Below are 10,465 nucleotides of genomic sequence, written 5' to 3'. Positions count from 1 at the left end.
AAAACACAATTGGATGTTATATATATATATAATTCAGCAAAATCAATAAATAAGTACTATATATTAAACCCCGGGACTCAGGGTGCCTGTACTTTTTGCCAACCATTAAATCTTATGAAACAAAAAATCTGATATATTCTAAATTTTACAGCAATATTTAATGTAAAATCACTGAATTACTGTAATTCAAGAAATTTTATTTTAAAAATTATGGTGTAAAATTTTACGGTAAAAATGGATTTAACGAAGCTCTACTCAGTGCGCCGATGCTTTTTATCCTAATTTGACACGGAATATTTTGCAATCACAAGTAGAATATAACGCATCTGGTATCTGGTGGCAATAAATTAAATTTAATAAGTTCTTGTAATGATGAATTAATTGTGCAATGTGCATTCTAAAGTTATTTTTCCATGACACTATATGAATTCTCAAAAGCATCTCAGTATTAAATACTATTTATCATTCGCATAGATCTAATAACAGAACTTTATCATGTTACATAACAATTAATAATGTGAAATAATGGGATGTAGGAGAGCAGCAATTAATAATTGTCTTCAACAATTTAATTTCTTTTAATCTCTCAATTGTTATTGTCTGTAATGAATGTTATCTTAAGAAACGTTTTATTGATTCTATAATCATAATGATAAAAAACATATTTTCGATTAAAGATACTGACATTTGGCCATTATAAATGACGAGGACAAAAAACGAATTAGACAGAAAATACTTTTTGCTTTAATAAGAATATGATAAATCAAAATTAAATTGGAAAAATTAATCATTAAGAATTGGTAGAGAGATGTTATCGGCCATTAGTGATCAAAATCTTAGAATTTTAGGTATTGCTATGTTTTTTTCGCTCAAATCATATTGTTAGATTCTGGTTGTAAGATAATAACACTTTCTCTCACAAAAAATGCGTTTGTAAAAAATTAATTAGTTATTACACCATTAAATTTAGTTCTTAATGTATGTAAGTGTCTACTTTGTTTTTCCCGTATTTCCACAGGTTTCTCAATTTTAATGTTTCTCGTTTATTTTTTCGATTACAAAATGCTACGGCGAATTTATAAAAATTGAAATTTTGAAACAGGAATATCACCAGAAGAATATCAAAATGAAATTTCGAGAAAGGGCTCACACCAGAAGAATGTCAAGAGGATGTATGTCCTCTCGTAGTAGAATGCTTACCCTCCCATCCGAAAAAAAAATTCTATTCCTATAAAATAATATAAGTTAGTAATAAATTGACAAGTGTACAGAATCCAGTTATGAAGTCAAGTACACTGTTAAGAGTTACGTTTTTGAAAGCTTCGAAGCTCAGTAGCGGGCAAATTTTTTGCAACCACAATAATCATGACAAGTTGAGCCATACTGCAAATCAAACCATCTAGTGTAAGATAATTTTAATAGGTGGCTCTCTTCTTTCTGCACACTTTCAGTATTTCAAGTAAATGTAAGAAATGTTATCTCATTCCATCCATTTGTCTTGTCCTGTAATGTCTTATATTTACTGTCTAAAAATTATGCGTTCTTTTATCTATATCTTCCTTATAATCACTAATATTAAGTTCCTTGTTTGTAGTATTATAGATAAGGAAGATAAACAGATGGGATCAACTAATCTCTTTTACTTTATGATCAAAAGTGTAGACTTACGGCTGTAGCAGCTTCATCAAATATAAATATATCTCCCTTAACCTAACTACATAGTAAAAAAATTCCGGAAAAATTTACATTTTTTTACAATGCACATATTACAATGATTATTTTTGAACGAAAACATAATTCAATTTAATATCGCATTACTCAAAAGTTAGATTTGACCTTTTTTGGAGGGTTGGCTAACAAAAATATTTTATTAGGGTAACCTAATTTCCTACTAAGGGCTGACTATCGAAGAGAAAATTTTAATACTTCTTATTTTATGCCATAAGTAACTAAAATTTGTTTTTCTTAGTAGGCTAATTTTGGTTATCAGAGGTATGGGAGTGTAAGTGCTTCATATAATGATATATTTTTTTTCCTAACAAATAAATAATACTTACAGACATTATGTAAATTAACAGAGACCCTTTCTATTTAAATGTCCTTTTTGAAATATTGATAATATCATTTGGAATCATTCTTTCTTTGCATTTTGCGGGACAGGTTGTATTAGTCTTCGAGAAGAGTCATGGCATTGATTTACGCTATAGCATATTTGCACGATACTATGGTTTGAAATACCGATATTGTGGTTCAAAGCTAAACCAATTTTTTTGATTGTGCATTTTTAGCGATTCTGTCAGAGAAATTTTCGGGACATCCTTTTCCTGCTAAATGGCATCATTAAGAATAAAACTATATTTTTGATCTTTTTCCATCGTTGAAAAAAAGACAAAAATTGTTGGTACAGCCTCCAAGCTTGTAATCAAATTCTGAAAGAAAAAAAAACTAACCAAAATTTCTATAAAAGTTCTGAAATTAAAATAATAGATAACTATCGCTTAGTTTGAATTTTTCATATAATAACTTCATACCAACGTTAAAGATCTGAGCCATATTTCGTTTTGTGTTTCCTCTTCGTTATCTTGTAATTTTGGTCCTAACTCAGATGACAAGAAAGTTACTTGATCAAGCATTTGAATAAATTCACCTCTCTTCTTTAAAGTTTTTTTTTGTGAAAATAACCAGCAATTCTGTTAAATTTAAAGAAAACACCAGTCGTTATGGAGAAATCTTCAGAGTAAGGCATTGGCCCACATTGGCCAACTATCATGATGACAGAAAAACCACAAAATCTTGGCATGGAGCGAAAAGGGATTCAAACATTTAATCCACTTACCACTTCGAATACTTTACGTTAGCACAGCTATCTACGAAAACTGGATGCAGCATGCTATTTAACAAATCATCCCTAGGGATTCAAACCTGGAAGATAAAGGAAATTAAAAGTGTGGTCAAACGAGAAACGACCAACTAAGTGAATCATAGATTTTCAACCATTTGTTTTTCTCTTTGAAGCGCTTGTGAATTGTCATTGTTTTATAATAAGCTTTTTATGTATACCACAGCCAAAAGGATTCTATTACTTTTTAATCTAACAACAGGATTACCAGGTACTAAAATAATTACGTGCCTAAAGACTCCGGTAACATGCCTTCAATTTTGAAATTATATGGTATTACCTATTAATTATAGGGTGACAAGAAATAGTTTTGATAGAGTTCGAAACCATATAGTTTTATCACGGATATATCTACGATGGTCTCATGGTTACAAATGTCTTTTGTAAAACACAATTGGATGTTTCATCAGGCCTCAAATCCAACTAAAGAAAACTAAAGACACTCAAGGATAGTTCAAGTCATATTTTTCTGACTTTCTCACAGTGCAAGAAAGCCACGTTATTCACCAGACTTGAATCCAATGGTTTTTTTTTTTCATTTCATACAACTTTTTTTTATTTCAGGCGCTGGACAACCGACCCAAGTTAGAGTTCACGATTATCAATGTTCGATTCCTTAGCTTTGCAATTTTAAACCCATCCCAGAAGAAAAGGAAACTCCTGGTTCAAGCATTGGGACAAATGGCCTTCGTGGAGAATTATTTGATGGAACTAACCAACATTTGCGATGCATTGAGAGGAAAACCACGAAAATCTCTCCCGATTAGCCCGGTGGCAAGGAGATTCTAACCCATGATCCATCTACCATTGAAAAATTCTTCCGTCAGCATTGTGATCAGCGCAAGCCGGGAGGAGAATTCGTATTAACCAACTACCACTGAGATTTGAACCTGGGCATTCTCATCAAGAAGCGAATGCTCTATCTCCTGAGTCACCGCTGCTTTCAATTTGGAGATAAGGGTTTGCGGTAAATCTCTTAATTGACACACCTCGCGCAACATTCTGCAGCAAGGAATGAGAAAAAATATAAGTAAGCGAATTGCGAGCCTTACCTAAAAATTGAATTACATGTTTATAGCTTAGTGGTAAGGTAAAATATGGTTATATATGATTTTATGCTACCCTTAATAATGTTTTCCTGTTAATTTAAAGTTTAGTTAAGATATGTAATTGATCCTCTGTAATTAACAAAATAAGTTACAAAAACTACTTTTTAAAATGAATTTCAAAATAAACCACTTAATTTTCAAAGACGACGCGGTTAAAAATAAAGTTTGTGTTTGTAGCCGCCTTCTTAATAGATAGTATCGCTAATTAAATTCGGTAGACATTAAACTGAATTTCTGAACTTTGTAAGCGGTATCTGGAATATGTTATTTGGGTAATCAAACTGTAAATGAATTTCCATAATCATATTAAAAGTAAATTTAAAAACACTACCTTTAATTGAAACTTGGTCAAGTAAAGATTTGAATGAGCAGCTCTTGAGGTAAAATTACTGCTCTTATTTGGTAAATATTTTATTAGAAGAGAGAGATATTTTAAAGCCTAGGATTACTTAAAAATAAATAAAATTTAAACGCATAAATAGTTTAAAATTAATGTTTTTAAAATATTAAAGCGTATTAATTTTTAAAAACAATAACATGCTGTCAAATTTTTAAAACTTGTTAATGATCATAAACTGGTTAGTAATCTTGTAATGTTCATGAAACATCTATTTCAAACATTATTACTATAGTATTATTTTAAACAAACTCAAAAGAAAACAATAAATGCTTCTAAAAAATAAAAGTAAGTCCATGGAAAAAAGTTTTTAAAGGCATAGCTTTAAATAGAAAGATTTTGCCACAAGGCGCTGAAAAAGAAAAAAGAAATATGTTTTACGTCTTTTCATTAATCTCAACGAAATTATCAAAAAATGAAATTCTTACTACATACACTTAAATTTTATTCTAAACTATTTCATTTAAAAAAATTTATCTTTAAATAGAGAAATTTGTAGTAAAACTTCAATCTAAAAAATATTTTATCGTTTGCTGTAAAATATGTTTCAAAATGCACGGAATGTAATATCCTTTTATGTAAAATAATATGTAATTTTTATAATTTGGATATATTAAGATTTCCGTTAAGAAAATCATAGTTCGATTTTTTAACATATCGTTTAAACTGTAAAGCATTAAATGATAAAAGAACACAATGTAAGAATAACAACTAGAAAACAACGAATTAAATGAGTTTTAAAACAAAGCAAGACATGCAGCAGTGTTAAATCAGTTTGCAATGTATTTACGAACAAATTTTTCAAACAAATTCTTTATTTCAATATTAACTAATAAATACGCAACAAAAAAGCATGGTAAAATCAACTTGATTGTGTTAAAATTTACTGTGGTTTGAGCTCTACAGAAACACTTAAAAAGCTCAGTAATTTTAACCGAAGCTCTTGGTAATAATTTTGGTAAAATTAACAACAAAAAAACACGACTTTATTATATGCAGTAAAATTTCGTAAATGGGAAAAATTTATCATGTTACCTTAGAGCATGGTATAAAAATCATTTATTTGACTAAAATTATTTTTAGATTTTGTATTTTTTACTAAAAATGTGGTAATAATAACTATATTTTAAAAGACCAGAACTCTAGGTAAACCATAACATATGAACGACATTATTACCAAATGAATGGTTTAAATACCGTATATTTTGGTTTTATTAACCAAAATTACGCTTACTTTTACCAGAAATGTCATTACCGTACAGTACAGTTATTTAACCGTTAATACTACTAGCTTCATAGAAGTATTTCACATAATAGAGTTATAATTTAATGTAGAATATTTATACATCTTATAAAAAAGTTTTAAATGCCAGTAGTTTTATATAAATGTTTGACATAACTTGCTATAAAAAATTTTTTTTAAAAATTCAATTTATAACTTTAAAAAGTCGTAGTAATTTAAATTTAATAATGAGTAAACTTTCTCCCCTCCCCAAATTAAAAGTTATGACACTAAAAAAATAATGGGAGCAGATAGCGCAACTAACAGTTAATTTCGTACTTGTAGCAATTCCCAGTTTAAATTATTTCGATGAGTTTTAAGAACATTTTTATGAGTTTACGTTTTTATAATTTAGAACACCCTGTTATTACTTTAATGATGAAATATGTTTAAATCATTTAAATGGCAAAACTGAAACCCGAAACATCATTTATGGTTATGAGGTATGGATGCAAACTCAGCTGCATGGAAATATTTAAAAGAAAGTGTCATAAAAATTATATTGAAAAAAAAAAAGATAAACGTTTCACTCAAATTACATCGTAATATATTTAGGTATCAAAACTACCAAAATTTGCTCAGGGATTTGAAATAATCAAAAAAAGATTGAAAATAATATTTTTTCAAAGTTTAAGTTTATTTAAAATAAATTAAGTATGCTGAGGTCAATTTACATTTCTGCAATGTTTCTTAAAAATAATGTATTATTTTAGCGATAGATTGTTTTATAATTTTTTTCAGTGAAAATTTAATAATATAAATAATATGATCGATAAAAAATAAATTAATTGAATATTACTTTTGTTTAACTTAGTTATAATTTGCTTGTTAGTTTATTTAAATTTTTATTTAATACTTTTGTTTTATAATTTATTTTATTATTAAAAATTCATTAATTAAAAATTAATTAGCTTTTTGCTTATTTAAGTTCACCTAGTAACGTCCGGTTAAAATTACTTCAAAGGAATCATAAAAACAATTTTAAGTATTTATATTTTCAGCTGCGTGTAACTCGTAAACTTAGTTGAACAAAAGTATTTAGAAATTGTCATAAAAGTCACATTTCATTACTGTAAAATACGTTTCACTTAAGCGACATCTTAATGTATTGAGGTAAAAAAAACTGCCAAAATTTGCTCAGGAATAATCAAAAATTCGGAATAATCAAAAAGAAAAAGTTTAATAAATAATAATAATTTCTAAGTTTAACTTTAATTAAAATAAATCAGGTATAACCTGGTAACTTCACATTTATGCAATGTTTCTTACCAATAGTGTAATATAAGTATTGCTTTACAATTTATGTCAGTAATTAATTAATTCGCTATTTACTAACAAATGTAAATAATATATTCGATAATAAATAAATTAATTGAATATAATTTTGTTAAATTTACTTATTTGTATTGAAGTTTATTTAAAAGCTTTGTTTTATAATTTATTTCATTACATAAAATCCATCAATTAGAATTTAATTAATCGATTGCTTATTACTTAAGTTCGCCTATTAACACCCTGTTGAAATTATTTCAAACGAACTACAAAAAAAATTTTAAGAGTTCACAATTTATAAATAAAAATTCCTTTATGTTACGATAATTAAAAAATTAATATAAATCATTTAATTAATTCAAACCCGAAACAACCTTTATGGTGATGTGGCAAGGATCTTAGCGGTACTAAATTAATTAAAAAAAGCATGTGTCAAAAACTATATTGAACAAAACATGATAAACATTTCACCTAAATACTTTCATGTATTTAATTTCATTATTTAATGTATTTATGTATTTAATTTAACTATTTGATGTATTTATGTAGTTAATTATATAATGATACACAAATAACAGGGAAAGAGTGGTCAAAACAAAAAATTTTTGAAATCTAACTTTAATTAAAATAAATAAATAAAACTCAAATAGTGACACATAGCCTTAAAACAATAATTATTTAAAGCGGTGTAATGTATCAGCTATGAAGATTGTTTAATAATTTACTAAATAATTAATATTAGATTATAAATGATATATTAGAGTATAAATGTATTGAATCTTTTAAAGTTTCCAAATACTTTTGTGTAATAATTTTATTTCATAACTTTTTTTCCCAAGTCAAAATTTTTGATGGTTTTCCATTGATGGACCAACATAATCTTGATGGTAACCATCATTAATTCCATCATGAACCATTATATTTTTGATGGTAACCAACATAAGTAACCATCATCCCAATGTAGGATTTATGACTGATTTATGAAGGTCCAACATAAGAATAGCAACTTTTTTTGATGGTTTATTCATGTTAAACCATCAGAAATTTCCATCATAGTTTCTTAGACATCACATGTTGGAACGATCATGAACAACCATCATCCCAATATAGGAATTCGGACTGACTTATGAATGGCCAATATAAAAAAAGTTTGTTTAGATGGTATATTCCTAAGAAGCAACAAGAATTCCTATTAAACCATCATAGTAATGCATAGATGGAAAAATCATGGATTGTTGCTCTATGATAATCAAATTTCTCTTGATGGTTAACCATCATAGCATTAAAGTAGCATTTTCCATTATAAAATGATGGAAGCTTTCTGGCATATCAAAAACCATGCACACATAATGGAAAATATAGTGACCATCAAATGATGTTGGATCATCATGAATAGCACTGAAACCAACATAAACCATTAAAATGATTTGATGAAACCATCAAGAATTTTGACTTGGGTTTGTTAATGATATTTAATTAATTAGTGATTTTTGTAGTTTAATTAGCAATACCCAGTTCAAGTATTTCAAACGCGTTATAAAAACAATTTTATAATTTTTTTTTTTAGAAATTAAAATATCAGTTTTTTACTGTTATTACGAAAGATAAGGAAAATGTCCTCCGTGGATTGAATAAAAATGGGGGAACGAGTGAGAATTATTTGCCTTTTTTTTGTTTCAATTTGACTTAATTTAAAATAAATTAAAAAAAACTCCAGTTGTACCACTTCATATTTATACACTACTTTTTACCAACAGTAATGATTGTTCATTTACTTATTAAAATAATTTATTTATTTAATCTCGAATAATCAGTTGAGATAATATATTCTATTATACATAAGTTAGTTATTTAACAGTCATTTTATTTAACTTATAACTATTTGTATAATAGAGATTCTTTCAATCATGCATGTTATTTTATCTGTGCATGTAATTATGCATGAATATTTTCGATTTTTTACTTTAATTTGCTTCCGGCAGTTAAAAATTAGTTTTCAATCTTGATAAAAAAAACTCAATTATGAAAATATTTTTTTAATTACAATAGCGAAAAATTCTAAAGTCAAATTGAAGTTTGTATACTTTTATAAAAATGATTTTAAATGAAGCATAATATTTTAATTTTTATCGAAAATTAAAAACTCTCGTTTTTTTCTTCCAACTTTTATTCTTATGAAATCAAACTCTCATTTTATGCTGTTGAATGCCTTTAATTCTGTTTTAACTGCACTCAATATGCACCTAACAGAGAGGCGTTGGCACACAAATTAAACATATGGAACGATTTCAGAAGATTTGATTCCATTTTGGGTTTTCAATTTTTATTTTAAAAAGAAAAATGAATTTGAATTTTCTATCCAAACGTTCTCAACTTCTGAAGCATTTTTTCAGGGGGAAGGTAAACTTTTCAAAACGAAATGATTTTAAAAAGGAAATCATTGGAAAATTTTAAATTGATGAAAAAATTTATTTAACCGGGAATATTTTTTTGCCAACAGAAAAAAAAAGGATCAAAGCTTTTAAAAACTGACAGAATTTTTTCCTGTATCTGCTTTTTTGANTTAATGTCAGTATTAATTATTTAACTATTTACTAACAAATGTAAATAATATATTTGATAATAAATAAATTAATTGAATATTATTTTGTTAAACATACTAAATTGTCTTGAAGTTTATTTGAAATTTTATTTAAAAGTTTCGTTTTACAATTTATTTCATTAATTAGAATTTAATTAATAGTTCGTTTATTACTTAAGTTCGCCTTTTAATACCCTGTTGAAATTACTTCAAACGAACTATAAAAACAATTTCAAGAGTTCACATTTTTATAAATAAAAATTCCTTTATTTTACGATAGTTAAAAAAAGAAAATAAATCATTTAATTAATTCAAACCCAAAACAACATTTATGGTGATGAGGCAAGGATTATATCTCAGCGGTACTAAATTAATTAAAAAAAGCATGTGTCAAAAATTATGTTGAACAAAATATGATAAACATTTCACTTAAATACTTTCATGTATTTATTTTAATTATTTAATTTATTTATGTATTTAATTATTTAATGATACACAAATTACAGGAAAAGAGTGGTCAAAACAATATTTTTTTAAAATCTAACTTTAATTAAAATAAATAAAGAAAACTCAAATCGTGACACTTAGCCTTAAAATAATAATTCTTTCCAATGGTTTAATGTATAAGCTATGAAGATTGTTCGATAATTTATTAAATAATTAATATTAGATTATAATTGATATATTAGATCATAAATGATATATAAGATTATAAATTTATTGAATCTTTTAAAAATTTCCAAATGTTTTTGTGTAATAATTTTAATTTAACAATTTTTTTTCCTAAGTCAAACTTTTTAATGATTTTTCATTGATGGATCAACATAGTCTTGATGGTAACCATCAATAATTCCATCATGAACCATTATATATTTGAAGGCAACAAGCGTAAGTAACCATCATCAATGTAGGAATTCGGACTGAT

General features: G+C 26.5%; 1 long non-coding RNA gene across 1 annotated transcript in view; it reads right to left on the bottom strand.

The window, feature by feature from the left end:
• The window catches only part of LOC139425775 (uncharacterized), a 55,403-nt gene that overhangs the window by 26,374 nt on the left and 18,564 nt on the right, over window positions 1–10,465 (bottom strand). The window contains exon 2 of the long non-coding RNA XR_011636919.1: window positions 2,837–2,922. This is a non-coding gene — a long non-coding RNA (uncharacterized lncRNA). The remainder of the gene's footprint in view (window positions 1–2,836; window positions 2,923–10,465) is intronic.

This window comes from Parasteatoda tepidariorum, chromosome 6 (genome assembly GCF_043381705.1).
Source record: "Parasteatoda tepidariorum isolate YZ-2023 chromosome 6, CAS_Ptep_4.0, whole genome shotgun sequence".
Taxonomy (NCBI): Eukaryota; Metazoa; Arthropoda; class Arachnida; order Araneae; family Theridiidae; genus Parasteatoda; species Parasteatoda tepidariorum.
This window is presented reverse-complemented; position numbering and strand designations above follow the sequence as displayed.